Source organism: Bos taurus, unplaced genomic scaffold, assembly GCF_002263795.3.
Source record: "Bos taurus isolate L1 Dominette 01449 registration number 42190680 breed Hereford unplaced genomic scaffold, ARS-UCD2.0 Leftover_ScbfJmS_1097, whole genome shotgun sequence".
In the NCBI taxonomy this organism is placed as follows: domain Eukaryota; kingdom Metazoa; phylum Chordata; class Mammalia; order Artiodactyla; family Bovidae; genus Bos; species Bos taurus.
Window position 1 is genome coordinate 247,308 of NW_020190209.1, and position 16,602 is coordinate 263,909.

The 16,602-nt window shown below is 47.1% G+C and overlaps 1 long non-coding RNA gene across 1 annotated transcript; it reads left to right on the forward strand.

Moving 5' to 3' along the window:
• The first annotated feature begins 233 nt into the window (after positions 1 to 233).
• LOC132344727 (uncharacterized) lies at positions 234 to 4,530 on the forward strand. The gene is made up of 2 exons (XR_009493671.1): positions 234 to 2,590; positions 3,492 to 4,530. It is a non-coding gene; the product is annotated as an uncharacterized lncRNA (long non-coding RNA).
• The last annotated feature ends 12,072 nt before the right edge of the window (positions 4,531 to 16,602 follow it).

Sequence of the window (16,602 nt, forward strand, 5' to 3'; positions counted from 1 at the left end):
CTTGGTGCAAAGACCCTTTGTCCACACAGGTAAGGCCACGATGTTCCTGTAAACCTCTGACAAGAAAAGTATGTTAGTCTCTGTTCTGTAACTTCTCTCTATATGCATGAAAAGTGTTGAACTGAAAGTTCGGCATTAAGAATGGGCTCTTCTGTATTGTGGGCTACAACCTACATTCTTGAAGCAAAGGCAGTAGAATAAAAGGCTGAAGTAAAAGAGACACCTACTGTGGAGTCAAATTTGTTCTTCCTTATAACATGTCTGACCGCCCTGCAGCCAGAATGCTGTGCCCTGAACGCCCAGCTTCCTTCCCATGGGTGTGGCTGTGATGGACCTAAGGTCTAAGTGTGGAGGACGCTGACGGTGCCTTTGTCCTTTTGACCCTCCCAGGTCAGGAGTTCTTACTGCCAGGAGTTTAGGAAAAAGCCCGGGAGCCTGGGCCCTCCTGAAGTCAAGGATAAAACGTGTGAGAGCACCGGCTTTCTGCAGGTAGGAGTAACTGCTCTGGGTCCAGCCTCACCCAAACATTTTACCCGCATTTCTGGTTGTTAGATATTATGTATTTTCCCAGAATACATAGCTATAGTATTTCCGCTAAGAGTTGTCATTAATTAGTAAAGGTAAGCTTCTGAGGATCAGGGGAGAGCAGTGGGTTGAAAACGTGTAGAGCATTCTGGGAAGCACCAAGTTTCAGAACCGCATTGCTTCATCTTCCCCAACAGTCCCCAGACTATAGTTCTTAAGAGATCTTTCTAACTTTCAGGTAACTGATTTTTTCCCGAAGAGTGGAATTTTTATTTTTTACTTGTAATTTTTATTTTGTTACTTTAAAGCCAGGCTAATATCCTCCCTTTCCTTTCCATCCCCAACACAGCTTTCAACTCTGTACACAAATAGTTTGGGGCAAACTGAAGTTGCCGTTGGATGTGTCACATTGTGCACATTTGGAGGCTCGTGTGTTTTTCATTTTAAGTTTTAAAACACGATTTGGATGCTTAGATCCTGGAAGGTCAAGATACCAGGCAAGAAGGCAGCTCCCTGCTCCCCATTGTTGGATACAGTACAGCCTGGGCTGCAGTTCAGCCCCTGTGGCCCGGAGAAAATCCTGCTACCCAGAATAGCACTTAGGCGGGCTTCTCGTTTTAAACAAAATGCATTTTCTCTGTGGCCTCGGTGGTGCTCTTAGGGCTCACATCACAAAGGCCAGTTCAAGTCGTCTGAGGGGGAAGGCGGTCCTCACTCAACGTGCTGGTCACTTTGTAGCGTCCAAGAAATGGCAGCTGGTTTCAGGTGAAGTCATTCCAGGTAAAAATAAAAGAACTTTTAAGCGAAAAAAATCCAGTTCCAGAAGTCTTTCCAGCCTGGTAAAGTCCCAGGTTTCATTTTGTATTATCTATTCTAGAAGTGTTTTTTTTTTTTTGGTCCTCTTATAAAACTTGGCCTTCCCTGGTGGCTCAGATGGTAAAGCATCTGTGTACAATGTGGGAGACATGGGTTCGATCCCTGGGTTGGGAAGATTCCCTGGAGAAGGAAATGGCAACCCACTGCACTACTCTTGCCTAGAAAATTCCATGGATGGAAGGAGCCTGGTGCAGGCTACTGCCCATGGGGTTGCAAAGAGTAGGACACGACTGAGCGACCTCACTTATACAAACTTACCGCATTAGAGGGTGGAGCGCTGCTACATGCAGCAGTTTGATTGCTTTTACTGTTTCTCTATAGAAATGTTTTATTGACCACTCATTCTGTGGGTCCCAGACCATAGCATGGGAAACAGTTTCTACTTTCTCCTGTCTTTATGAAGCTGACTCCAAGGAAGACATTTTTGAAAACACCTGTGTACGTGCAGACAATGCAGCAGCTACTGTCAAGGATTTGCTAGTGAGCATAGATTAGATCTACACCATGTGTCACGTCCACTATGATCCTTGAAGGAGGCAGGGCTGAAGTAGCTTCACGGAGCTTTTCTCTTATTTTCAAGAGTTCCTTTAGAAGATGTCCAATTCTGTACCATTAATCCCCACTGTTTATAGCAATTCTCAGGCTCTCTAACAAGGTGGAAGTGCAACTCATTCCTTTAACGCTCACTGTAAAAACCTAGAGCTGGGGGAGCCCTAGTTCTAGGTTGTGGCCTGACTCTGCGCCGTCACACACAACAGCACCTGGACCTGCACGTGGGGTGGCTTCGGGCGCTGCTCCTGGCCTGGGGGGGGGGGCACCCTGGTTGCCAGCCAGCTGAAGAGAAGTGTGAATCCCTCTCATCATCTCCACTCCCAGTTCCACTTGTCACAAACCTCTGTGAAAGCAGATGTTGGGGTGGATTTATGTATGACGTGTCAACCTTTGTGACGGCACAGTGAGAAAGCAGCATGGGGCATGTGGCAAAACTGAGCTGTGAGGCAGTGCCAACACAGCCTTGCCCCCCCACTGAGGGCTTCTGCAGCATTTGTGACCTCACAGTTTCTCCAGCGTCCCCACTGCACTTGGCCATTGGCTGCAGCAACGCAGCAGAGACCATCCAGGGATGAGGCTGCCTCGAGGAGCTCTTGGCTGAAAGTTGTGTCCAGACGGCACACCCAGCACGTGGGCAGTGAGTGTTCTCTGTGCCAGGGGTGTCAGCGGCATAGGGATGTTCACCGCAACTGGGGCTCAGAAGGATGCGAGGTGGAAGCGGGAGACCTGTCTGAACCGTTTATCTTTTCAGTGGGCCGCCCTCCCAGCAAGCGGCATCAGCGGATTTTGGTGGCAAAGAGCCACTATGGGTAAAACTTAAGTTTGAGTTTCCACTTTCCACTAGATTCTTTTCTGCTAGCAGTCACTACCGATTCTGGTACTGAAGACTCTATTATCACCAAATCAAGGGTAGGTCCACTCAAGAGCCCAAACTCACAGGATGCCCAGGAAAACCAACCGGCAAGTGTCTTGGTGCACAACCTGCCGCCTGGGGGAGAGCATGGAGGATACCCCGGCGGACAAAGGCGCTAACTCATAGACTTCCCAGCTCTCAGGGTGTGGCTGTGTGCTCCAAAGACGTGCCCAGTGGGCAGCTTGATCACCTTGCCCTGACTTTACTAACCCCCGCTGCCTGTCTGAGGGCTAAGACACAAGCCTCATGGAGGACACAGCCACGCTGCCACCATTTGCTTCTGTGATGTCTGAACCTCCTAGTTCCCCCCCACCCCCAGGGCCAGCTTCCTCACCTCCTCTCACTGACTTTCTGGCTGACCAGAATGAGCCCTCTGCTCTGAAAGGTTGTATCAGACCATTTTTAAAGTACTTGAACAATATGGACCAAATCACATTTTGCCTGTCTCTCCACATTAGCCCCTGTTTAATCTGTCATCCTGAAAACAAATAGCACCTACTAAATTCCCCAGTGGCCAATGTTAGGTATACAATAGTAAAAGTTACAAACCTGTGGTAAAAATAGTGTGGGAATGTGTGCATGCAAATAATATTTAAGCCTTGCAATTTTTTTTTTTTTTTTGCAGGCTATGGCTTAACCCAGCACACTGCCTGGGCTTACAGGAGAAGCCATTAACACCTTCGAATCAATCATACCATCACTGAGGGAAATTCAGAACAGTGGAAATGGTAAATTGACCTCTAGTTGGCAAGACCACAGTAACAGCACTGACTGGGGCAGACAGTCCTGTGGGACCAGCAGAGAAGACAGACACGGGGGACACCTCCTCCTCCTCATCCCACCACTCCACACGGGAGCACAGGCCAAATGGAGTTCACAGCCTCTCCTTGCTGAGTTGGCCAAGGACACGCTTCACGCTTCATGCGGGTGATTCAGTCGTGGCATCTCCCTTTTATTTCAAGTTGGATCTTCTCTGCCCACCTCCACTCACATTTCACTTTGGCCTCAATTCTACACTTTCATGGGCAAACATGTGGCCCAGTGGGGAAGAGCTGACCCCTCTGGCCACGAAAGCCTGACACTGAGGTTTAATGTATTTTCATATTGTTTATAGTTCTTACTTGATTGTGATACAATATTTCAGTAATTGTTAATGCTGAGGACGTTTGTTCAGTGACAAACAGGTTTAGTGACATCCTGGTGAGACTTGTGAAGACTGGAGAAACCCAGAGAACTCATAACTAAAGAGTTTTGGGAGAGCCCCACGCCCACGATGTGACTGGAGAGGTGCTGTCAGCAGGGCTTCCCACCCCGCTCCTCTTGACCCCAGTACTGGATCAAGAGGCCACGTCCGCTCTCTTGACCAACCGTCTCCCTTTTCTCACCACACCCCAGGGGCGCCAGCTGGCCCGCACAGCGCATCCTCACTTACAGTGTATGAACAAGCGGCACCGCTTCTCGTAAAGAATACAGTGAACACAGTGCAGAGCCGGCACCTGCCAGTGACGCCGAACTTAAAACCACAGAGTGAACCAGAGGGGGCTGTTTAGACTATGATGTAACTTATGAAAACAAAACGGATGAAAACCCATTTATAGCAGCTTTTATTTTTTCACCAATGCTTGCATAAAACAATTGGTCGTCTAAGTAGTTCAGTTCAGTCACTCAGTCGTGTCCGACTCTTCACGACCCCATGAATCGCAGCACGCCAGGCCTCCCTGTCCATCACCAACTCCCGGAGTTCACTCAGACTCACGTTGATGCCATCCAGCCATCTCATCCTCTGTCGTCCCCTTCTCCTCCTGCCCACAATCCCTCCCAGCATCAGAGCCTTTTCCGATGAGTCAACTCTTCGCATGAGGTGGCCAAAGTATTGGAGTTTCAGCCTGAGCATCAGTCCTTCCAATGAACACCTAGGATTGGTCTCCTTGCAGTCCAAGGGACTCACAAGAGTCTTCTCCAGCACCATTTTTCAAAAACATCAATTCTTCTGCACTCAGCCTTCTTCACAGTCCAATACTCATATCCATACATGACCACTGGAAAAACCATAGCCTTGACTAGACAGGTGTTTGTTGGCAAAGTAATACCTCTGTTTTTTAATATGCTATCTAGGTTGGTCATAAAATGGAGGAAAACAGAATGGGAAAGACTAGAGATCTCTTCAAGAAAATTACATACCAAGGGATCATTTCATGCAAAGATGGGCTTGATAAAGGACAGAAATGGTATGGACCCAACAGAAGCAGAAGATATTAAGAGGTGGCAAGAATACACAGACCTGTACAAAAAAGACCTTCATGCCCCAGATAATCATGATGGTAAGATCACTGACCTAGGGCCAGACATCCTGGAATGTGAAGTCAAGTGGGCCTTAGAAAGCATCACTATGAACAAAGCTAGTGGAGGTGATGGAATGCCAGTGGAGCTCTTCCAAATCCTGAAAGATGATGCAGTGAAAGTGCTGCACTCAATATGCCAGCACATTTGGAAAACTCAGCAGTGGCCACAGGACTAGAAAAGGTCAGCTTTCATTCCAAGCCCAAAGAAGGGCAATGGCCAGAGGATACTCAAACTACTTCACAATTGCAGTCATCTCTCATGCTAGTAAAGTAATGCTCAAAATTCTCCAAGCCAGGCTTCAGCAACACGTGAACCGTAAACTTGCAGATGTTTAAGCTGGTTTTAGAAAAGGCAGAGGAACCAGAAATCAAATCACCAACATCCACTGGATCATGGAAAAAGCAAAAGAATTCCAGAAAAACATCTGTGTCTGCTTTATTGACTATGCCGAAGCCTTTGTGGATCACAATAACCTGTGGAAAATTCTGAAAGAGCTGGGAATACCAGACCACCTGACTTGCCTCTTGAGAAACCTGTATGCAGGTCAGGAAGCAACAGAACTGGACATGGAACAACAGACTGGTTCCAAATGGGAAAAGGAGTATGTCATCTAAGTAATCTGGTTCTAAATATAGGTTTTTAATTTTGAAAAGCGCTGCTTATTTCACACCAAAAATGTACCTTTGAAGCCAATGCTAAAATCTGCCAGTGACTTCACCAAAGCAGTTTCTTCACGTCTTTAGAGACGCCATCAGAAAGTTTCCAGATTAGGGGAGCATTTCCTGGGTCACAGGCAGCCCTTGGGCATTACAGTGTTTACTGTAAATGGTGGCGCTGAGAGAGCTGGCAGAGTGACTCAGGCTCCTACAGACACAGGAGCGGTTTGTCACCAGGGGCATCGGTGGCAGGTGCGGCCAGTGCGTGGACACAGCCCCCAGCCCGGCCCCTGCCCCAGGCGAGCTGCCCTGCCGGCCTCCCTCCCGTGCTGCTCCCACCCCTGGGATCAACAAGCCTGGGACCCTGTGGGCCACTCATGCACTCTTCCCCTTCCCCACTCACAGGTATGGACAAGTCATCTGGGTGCTGGTTCCCAGAGGAAGGCAGTTCAGTCCCAGTCCCAGGAACACCCGTGGAGGGGGACCCCATCCACGCAGAGGCTGAGGGCTCTTCACGGAGGTGCAGGTATTCATGGTGGCTGGAGGACCTCAGTGCCTGCCCTCTGTGCGGTCTCACCTCATGAGCAAAGCCCTTTAAACCCCAGGGGCAGTGGGAGTGTGTCTCTAGGGCAGTTGAGGCTCAGATGTGTCAAGGATAGAGAGGGCCTTCCAAGTTCCAGGGCACAAAGTCCTTTCTGAGGTGGAAGCATTAATGGATCTACAGAATGGAAACATTGGCTGAACGGGTCCCGAGTACAGGGTTTCTGAGACTCGAAGAGACACCGGAGGAGGGAAGAGTGCCGTGAAGATCTGAGATCTGATGCCACCTCGCTTCTCAGTTTGGGAGGTACACGTTATTGTACTTACGACTGTCCATAAGTCACAGCAACTGCTTCTCCCTGGCTCTGATATTCAAACTTCATGATAGCAAAATATATGAGAAAGGAGCTAGGGCCTTCAGTAGGTTTTATCCTCTGTCCTTCATATACAACCCGCAGTAGTGCTCCACGACACCCAGCTGTCCCACTAAACACTCAGTGCTCCCTCCCCCAGAGCACATCCACAGAGGCCCCACTGCATTCATGGCCTGTTTGAGATACCAGGGCACAACAGTGGATGAAACAGGAGCCCAGAGATCCCCATCCTTAAACAATAGGCGGACGCAGAGAGGCAGAGAAAATGTACCCAAAATCCAATGGTAATGCGCTTCTTGGAGAAAATCAGAAAGCTTAGGGAATAAGTAATGGATGACAGAGTGTCCTGGGCTGAGAGAACAATTGCTGAGACACTGAGGCTACAGTGGGCTGCGTGTTAAGAGTCTCAATTACTAGACTTTTTAGTCAGTTTCACTTAAGTAGCTCATTAGTCTGCTTACCAATTCTCTTGTACTCAGCATACTGTATTGCAATGATTCACAGTGAAAAACTAGGGTGACTTTTGAGTCGTTGTTTACTTGCTCACTTGTCTCTGATGCTTTGCGACCCCATGGACTATAACCCACTCGGCTCCTCGTTTTATGGGCTTCTCAAGCATGATTACTGGAGTGGGTTGCCATTCTTTTCTCCATGGGATCTTCCTGACCCAGGATTGAACCCATGGCTCCTACATGGGCAGGCAGGTTCTTTACCACTGAGCCACATGGGAAGCCCTGTATTTAATATGCCTGGTAAGTACCTGATACATATAATGCAAGGTCTCTCTCCTTGGATAACCAGTCTTTTGGAGACAGATTTAGAGGCCACCAGACTTCAGCTCTAAGCCCTCTTGATGACTTAGGCCAAGCAACTAGGACACTTGGCGCCTCAGTTACTAAATTTGACAGTTTGGTTTTGCCAGACAACCTTCTGGAGGGGGAAGCCCGGCTGAGCTCCTGGCCCCTGAAAGATGCTACAGCTCTGCTGTCACCCAACACTGCTCTCTAGGAACGCTGATCTGCACCATGGACGGGGAACGTTGATGGGGGGAACACAGGAGCTGGGGAGTGTGGTGGTGCCCAAGCAGCACTGAATCCAGGGAACTGGACTGGGCCACTTCCAGCTGGTCCTCGCAGGACACCAAGGGCCACATCCCCAGAATGTGTGCGGTCAACTACAGATTGGCACTTGCCCTCTACCTCTACAATGATTACAGCATGTCACTGCAGCTGCTGACCTTCAACACCCCTGACAGTTGAGGGTGGAGAGGAGCAAGGAGGTACAATGTGCCTTGAAAAAAGCTGGCAGGGGTACTCTTTCTGCCCCCTTCTGATGCCTATGTCAGAAGCTTTCTCTATCTCCTTTATACTTTAATAAAACTTTATTACACAAAAGCTCTGAGCGATCAAGCCTCGTCTCTGGCCCCGGATTGAATTCTTCTCCCCCCAGGGTCAAGAATCCTGGTGTCTTCGCGTGATTCAACAACAACCTTTCAATCATTTGCTTTTTTTCTCTCCCATCTGCTTTTAAAGGGGTCATATCACAGTGTCACAAGATTCTTTGAATAAAGCTCTTCTTTTGTATATATAGAAAAAAAAAAAGAAAAAAGCTGGCAGAACATGTCAACATTTTCAAGAGATTTTATTAGCCCCGTTCTTGTATCTCATTTAGAAAAGCACAAAAATCCTTCATGGTGAGTTCTGATGACTAGCAATACTCCATTAGACTAGCAGAAACTTGCCAAAAAAACAAGCTTGATTGCACATACTCCCCTTCACCAGTCACTTGCTTTCCCCTCTTTGCAGGAATTTCTTAACACCTTCAGAAATGCTGTCTTCTGGGCTATCATTTTGCCGCAATAAAACTCAATTCTCAATGTGTGCATTTTAAGAGACAAACTCTCTGGGACTAAAAAGTCCCAGGCTGAGGGCAGAGCCCACACAGGCCTAAAAACGTGTGGGGAGCAGCCCCCACCCAGGAACCTGGGGAGCCCAGGCTCCAGAGCACACTGGGCGGTAAAGCCGGGCTGGCAGGGTTCCCAGCCTGGTGGCATCAGTGGCAACACCACCCGGAGGATACCTGGTTAAAAGACTCCAGGTTGTGGAAGATGAGACTTTCGCCACCTCTCTCATCTCCAGTTGCCACTATTACCCCTCACCTCTGCACAGGAGCTCTTTTCATTAGCCGCCGTCATAAGGCACCCATTGGTGTCCTGGTCAGGGTGGATGGCGTGTGGGTTTTTGAGAAAAGGCATCAGGACTCAGCTTGTGTCCACTGAGCTTGATGGTGGCTCAGGTGTGGTGAGGTGAGGGTCTGCAGGAAAGCAGGGTGTGAGGCCGTGGACAGACAATGCATAAAATGATCACGCTGGGAACTTTATCTCATTTTTACAAATGTTAGATTTTGTCTGTGTATGTTAATGATAGAACAGACAATTCTTCGGTGGAAAAAAAACTATATAAAACACGGAAGAAGCTCGAAAACACTCGATGTGTGACATCCACCCGTGTGTACGAAGGCCTCTCCACGTCTCCAGAAAACCCAGCTTTTCTGGAGGCAACCTCTGCTCACCGCGCACCCAGGATCGCGGCCGGGCTCAGCCCTCTTCCAGACCATCCCTGAACGGTGAATGCCGGTCCCGTTCCCCGACATTCGGGCAGCTGACTTCCGGGCCCCCGGCAGAACCGCCAGCACGCTGTTAGCACGCCGTGAGCGCCCCGTTAGTTCGCGCTGTCACTCACGGCGAGGAGACCTCCGTGTCTGGCGCACAAGCGCCGGGCCCAGGGAACCCCCAGGAGAGGGAACAGGGGCGCTCTCAGTGGAGATGCTACAGGGCAGGGCCTACAGGGCGTCCTGTTTGTTGAGCCATAGAATGTTTATAGCCGAACTGGAAAAACCAAAGTGCCCGCCGGTGAACTTTCAAGATGTCACCAGGATGGACCCAGGCCCCCAAGGGGCGAGGACGCACCCCAGGACTGTATGCGGATGCCCTGTCTGTGGGAAAGAATGGGCCTCTGGAATCCATCTCCAGTCCCTCCTAGTTTCGCATTCGGGCCGGTTCCTGCTCCAGGGGGAGAGGTAAACGACTGGGATTAGGATGGACAAGACCCACTGAGGAAGAGTGTGTGCATTTGCCTCGTTCTTGCTCTGTGGGCCACTTGACAGTGGGATAAACGGCAGACAGGTCTGTGATCAAAGGCGGACAGCATCCCTCTGGCAGAGAAACGTGAAAAAGTGCTGGCCCCCTCGGGCGGGTGCCATCACCTGACTCGGGAATGTGGCCACAGTTATTCCCTGTAAAGTGGCTTCGCTCTCTCTCTCCCTAAAACTGCCAACTCAATCTCCAGTGAAAGGAGGTATCGGGTCCTCTCTGCTCCGGGGGCTCTCGCTGCTAGAGCCGCCGGCTCCCTGAACGCTCCCTCCGGGCGGGCGGCGGAGGCGCAGCCCCTGGGCAGGGCGCTGAAGCTCCAGGGGGAAGAAAGAAGTCGCTCAATCGTGTCAGACTCTGGGCCCCATGGACTGTAGCCCGCCAGGCTCCTCTAGCCAGGGGATTTCCCAGGCAAGAATACTGGAGTGGGTTGCCATTTCCTTCTCCAGGGGATCTTCCTGACCCAGGGATCGAACCTGGGTCTCCCGCATAGCGGGCAGACGCTTTACCTTCTGAGCCACCAGGGAAGCCCAGCGGGATGTCCCTGGAACGTCTCCGGTTCGGATCCCGGTCGCGGGCCTGTTGTCGAGAAAGGAACAGCGCGAGCTGCTGAAACGCCAGAAAGCCTCCTGGGAGGTCTGTCTCAAAGCTGGCACCCAGCCCGCACAACATGCCCGGGCCGCGCGACCTGGGCCGCAGAGGAAACGCGGCCATCGGGGAGATGGAAACGCCTCGCCGGGAGGCTGCCTCCAAGGAGATGCGCCCGGTTGACCCCAGCCGGGTGGCGCACACGCAGCCCAGAGACGCTGCATGGTCCTTGCTCACGGGGCTGAGAGGATTGTGAAATGGCAACCGTGAAAGTACTGGGAAAGAGCATGTGTGAGAATTATTTATATTATGCAGTTACAGAGTGGAGTCCTTGCACAGAACTTTAAAGTCATACTAAAGTTGAATAAACAACTACATACTGATCTTTACATATTTCACGAAGTCCAATGGTAAGTACCTGGAGAACATTTGTGCAAATGTGTATGCCTAATAAATTGAGGGTAACTTTGCTTCATGTAAAAGCATTTGGGAAAAACTAGTAAGAGGAACTAGGTTGGTAAGTTCTAGTACAATTACACAAGGCAGTCTCATCAATTTGTGTTTGAGTTATTGGTATATATTAAATGAAGTAGATCTATAGATACTGCAAAAATGGACAGTGCAACTTCAATGAAAACAAGTTGTAGAACTTCCAGGGGTGTTCGTCAAAATAAAATGCATTTATCTTCTGAAGAAACTCAGCTGGAAAGCCAAAGATAATAGAAAAGCTTAAAGGGAATTAAAAAAAAAAAAACACGAAGGAAACAGGTTTCCTTGTGACTTGGACTCTGGAGTCAGAAAGCAGACCTGGACGCCCTGACCTCTTTCCTCAACCTGGGAGTCCCCACTGCCAGCCACACGAATTCATAAGATTGCCCCGTGTTAGTTGTGTTAGAAATCACCCACCTAGTTCCTTTTAATGGTTGTGTTCCGAATACTATGCTTTTATATTAAGTAATGCTGGTACTCATACCAATCATCCCCATTCCAAGGCTCCTAGCCAGCCACATCTTGCATGGGTGTGCAACACTTCTCTGCATGAGCTTTGAGCTATTTTCCCGAGGAAAGGACATGCCCTTCCCATGAAATGCAGTACTGTGGTGCAGTCTCAGAAATGACAGAATGATCTCTGTCTCCAAGGCAAACCATTCAATATCACAGTAAACCCAAGTCTATGCCCCTACCATTAATGCTGAAGAAGCTGAATGGTTCTGTGATGACTACAAGACTTTTTAGAACTAGCACACCGAAAAAAGTGTTCTTTTCATCACAGGGGACTGGAATGCATAAATAGGAAGACTTATACAGGCGGTAACAAGCAAGTTTGGGCCTTGGAGCACAAAATGAAGCAGAACAAAGGCTCAGAGTTTTGGCAGGAAGGATGCATTGGTCATAGCAAACATCCTATTCCAAAAAGCACAAGAGACAGGTTTCCATATATGACATCATCAGATGGTCAATGCTGAAATCAGACTGATTATATTCTTTGCAGAATATAGAGAAGCTCTATACAGTCACCAACAAGACCAGGAGCTGACTGTGGCTCAGATCACGAATGCCTTATTGCCAAATTCAGACTTAAGTGGAAGGGAGTAGGGAAAAAGTGACAGATTCAAGGATTAGATCTGATAGAGTGCCTGAAGAAACTGGATGGAGTTTTGCAACACTGTGTCAGCAGTGGTGATCAAAATCCATCCCCAAGAAAAAGAAATGCAAGAAGGGCAAGATGGTTGTCATGAGTAGGCCTTAAAAATAGCTAAGAGAAGCTAAGGCAAAGGAAAAAAGGAAAGATACACCCATTGGAATGCAGAGTTCCAAAGTAGCAAGGAGAGAGATAAGAAAGCCTTTCTCAGTGATGAAAAAGAGGAAAGCAATTAGAACCGGAAAGAGTAGAGATCTCTTCAAGAAAATAAGGGGAAATCCAGGGTATATTTCATGCAAAAGACAGGCCCAAAAAAGGACAGAAATTGTATGGACCTCACAGAAGCAGAAAATAGGAAGAAGAGGTGGCAAGCAGAGAGTAAGTGGAGACTTTTCACTGTTCCTCCCCCCAAACCTCAGTTAGAAGGTGTGAGCTGTGGCTTATCCACTTAGACATGATGTTGCTGATAGGAAATACACCGACTGGCCCTGAATAATACACACATTCCCATCCCCGCTCTGACCTCCCCATCAGTGAAAAGGCCCTGTAACCATTCTATCCTCACTTCTGCTAAAGCAGAGATGGCAACATTATCACATCGCATTGCTATGTGGAGAATTGCATGAGATATTGAATTCACCACTGCATAATATGTAGTCACATTTTGGATCCTTTTCATCGCTCATGGCCTGGTTCTATTTCTCCATTCTCCTCAATCCACACAGACCCAGTGATTCCAAACAAAACTGCACCTTCCCTTGTACAAGGTTGGGGGGTGTGTGGGAAGAAGCTTTCTTCTGGGCCCACCCCCACAGCCCTTCAATTCAAGATCTAATTTAACCCTCAGAATAATTTGCAATATTTCAATATTTTGACATTTATTGAGCTTTTTTGTGGGCCAGAATATCTTAGTAAACTTTTCATGTAAGAAAGAAGTGTTATTTACTGTGTAGTTCTTGGAGTTCTTTATAAAATGTTCACTATATGAAGATGAATAGTGTCACTCAGATCTTCTACATGCTTAACAGATTTCTTTTTTTGGTCTAAGTGCTATAACAACAAAGTTGCTTTAATTAATAATTACATATTTTAATTTTTGCAAAGTCTGTGTCTACTGTACAAATTTCTGTTCCATATGAGAAGCTTATTGAAGTTATATAAACTCATGTAAAGGATTTCACAGGCAATTATAAATGCTTATTAAAATACCATGAATACATTGAAAATACAGAAAAATTTATTAACAGTTTATTAACTAATTCATAAAGTACTTAACATTTTAACATTAAACATGCTAATTCTTCAAGGAAGATATTTTTGAGAGTTTGAAATGTTCATGTTTTAGTCACAAGGTAAATAATACTTAAAATACATTAATTATATAAAGTTTCAAGGATGCAGAAGAGAAAAGAGTAAAATAGGAGAAAGTGGGCTTAGTCTGAATTCAGGCATATTTGTAAACGTTGTGACACTGTGAACTGAAGAATTTCCTCAAATTATCTGATTCACGTGTGCAGTAGAAGGTGATTCCTTTTGTGGAAAGTAAATGAAGTACTAAGAATGTTTAAAAGTTAGAAGATATGCAGAAAAGTCTGAAATATTTGTGAAGCATAGAATAAGATTTAATTATCCAGATATAGTACAGTGGCAAGAGATGTTTGAAAGGTGTTGGGAGGTTTGTGAGCCTCCCCAGGTTTAAGATGCTAGTTAGATTCAGCCATGGAAAAGCAGGCCTGTGAAGTCATCCAGGACTGGAATCTTGACAGCAGGTGTGATAAAAGGTCAGAAGTATATGAAAAGTGTTGGTCTTCATAACTATATGTTGAAATGACTTAATTTGATGAATATGACATAAAAATAATGATAGGTTGACACAGATATTAAGGGAGTGGAGTCAATTCAATGGAGGTTTTCCAAGCATTTGGGGTCAGGAAAGGAACTGAGTAAGAACTTCAAGTAGCTTTAATTACTTTTCTAAAAACTCTTTGATTTTTGTTTCCTCATACATAAACTTGATTCACTATTTCCCTTGTGAGAAGCACTAGCCAAGCCCTTCTTAGTGCTGACTCTGGGAAAGAAGATTTCTCCGCTTTTCTCTTGAATACTTCCCGTTTGCTGGTGCCCCACTGGCAGTTCATGCCCAGGTAAAGGTTCAGGAATTCATGACTTTAGGCCTGGAATTTACAGATCAGATTCAAGTCTCATGGCTTTCTTCTATTTCCTCAGGTTCACTTGCTTAGAGAACGTACTGACTGTGAGATAATAAAATACAGAGGGAAACAGCTAACAGCTGAGTTCTTGGCGATGCGTCTCTGTGTGACTGGGGGCTTGCTTTTTCTAGTGAAATGATAACTCTCTTTTCAGTGGTTAGAATGGTATCTTCACTTGTACTGAGGCTTCTAAGTGTATCCAGGAGGCATTCCAGGCTCTGACCATTAGTTCACATGCAGCATCTCTGGGAGGATTGTGGGGTGGACAAGCGCTAATGCAGAAAATGCCTCCTTTCCAGCATTTACACGGAGAGGCCTGAACCAGCTAGAATCTCCTGTTACTCTGAGTAGGGAGATGGGGAAGCGGCAGGAGGAAAAGGATCATCAGAGCTGTGAGGCTCCAGAGAGATCAGAAGGGAAAAGAGCCCTCAGCTCACAGGAGAGGTCAGGCTGGGACACTCTTTCACTTCTGCAGCCCCAGGGTCACTGGCTTGAGGAGGAAAATCTGTCTGTTGTAGCTTGTGAAGAATAACTGATGTGTGTTGAGGTGATAAGGGCAGCGCTTCCTAAGCCCAGGCCCACAGAAAGCTGGCTCCATCCTGCAGAGTACTGGACACCTCGTCGAGGTTCTTGGAGAACCTCAAGACTCGTGTTTCTGTGGCTTTACCTGGGTTTTTTTTTTTTTTTTTAATGTAAGAAGCTCTTACCTATTAGATCATTCGGTCACTCAAGTGTCTCAGGAGGTTATGAAACTATTTCACACTTAAGAATTTGGAGGTTTATACTTGAGGAATTTTGCTCACAGTCACAGCTAAGTGGCAGAACATGGATATTGTTTGCCTCGTGCTTAGTCTGTGAATTTAATTAAACTTTGTGGGGAATAGAGCATATTTATGAGCTCCCAGGTACCAGTTTTATAATCACCAGTCAGGAAGTTAAAATTATCATTCCGTTGTGGAATTTCCAGATGTTTCAAACTACTTTTCACGTGATGTTCCATCTTCATGAAAGTTATTCTGGATTTAGAATGTGCACATCTCTGGGATGTTTCTGAAAGGCGTATGAGCAGTCACCCCAGAGATATACTGGACTTGACCTCTGAGTTTGGTTTTGACCCACACAGCTCTCTGTCCCTGGTGCTGTCATCCTAAACCATCACCTCTGCACACTGTGAGCAATGGTGCCACTCGAGCCAGGACGTCCACCGTGTTTGTAGGAATCATGGACCTTCAAGGGTGAGGCTGTGAACTCATCCAATGAGGGAGGCTGTGAAAATGCATCCCAGAGGAAACTGCGGGAATATGATGCTCCTCAGAAGTATCTGGCAGTTTCCATGTGTACACACGTGCTCAGCTGCTTCAGTCATGGCCAACTCTTTGAGACCCTATGGACTGTAACCCTCCAGGATCCTCTGTCCATGGGATTCTCCAGGCAAGAATACTGGAGTGGGTTGCAATGTCTTCCTCCAGGGGATCTTCCTGACCCAGGGACTGAATCTGTGACTCCTGCAGTTCTTGTATTGTGGACAGATTCTTTACCACTGAGCCACCAGGGAAGTCTTGACAGTTTCTATAGCTGATGCTGATTCAAATGGAAGCTTGGCAGGAGTTTGGCATTATGAACAGAGTAGGAACCTATGGTCCTTGCCCCCCACCCACCATGTCCTCTGCCTGCCTTTTGTCTGTGGAAAACTTTAATCAAAGAATACGTTTAGCTAGAGAAATGGGAAATGCTGAAACAAAGGAATACAGTTAAAGGAGACTAACTGTAGTCCTTAAGCATAGTCGAGGATCTTTATTTCTTTCTCAAGGGCTATAGATAATATTCTGAGCCACATGCCATGTGCTGTCTTATAGATACTAAAACACCAGGTGGGAGAAGTTAGCTACATGGTGCCTAGACTGTACCCAGGATGTGAGCTGCCACAATTCAAGAACTGGCTGCAAAGAAATGGGAATAAATGGACTCCAGAACTGAAGATTAACTGTACCTAAAGCAACCAAGATGACGCTGGTCAGACCACTAGTGACCAATTCAAATATGACTGTTAGAGATAACTGTGCTGTTTCTACTTGTAGTCCCACCCCATTCTATCTATAAAAGTTCTGACCCCCTGCTTGTTGAGAGTGGGCGGATTCAGCCTTTGGACAGTTGTCTGCCGGCTTCTCCCCATCCCAGTTGCCAGATCTGAAATAGAGAAGCTTTCCTTTCCACCAACCTGAATCTCTCTCTTTA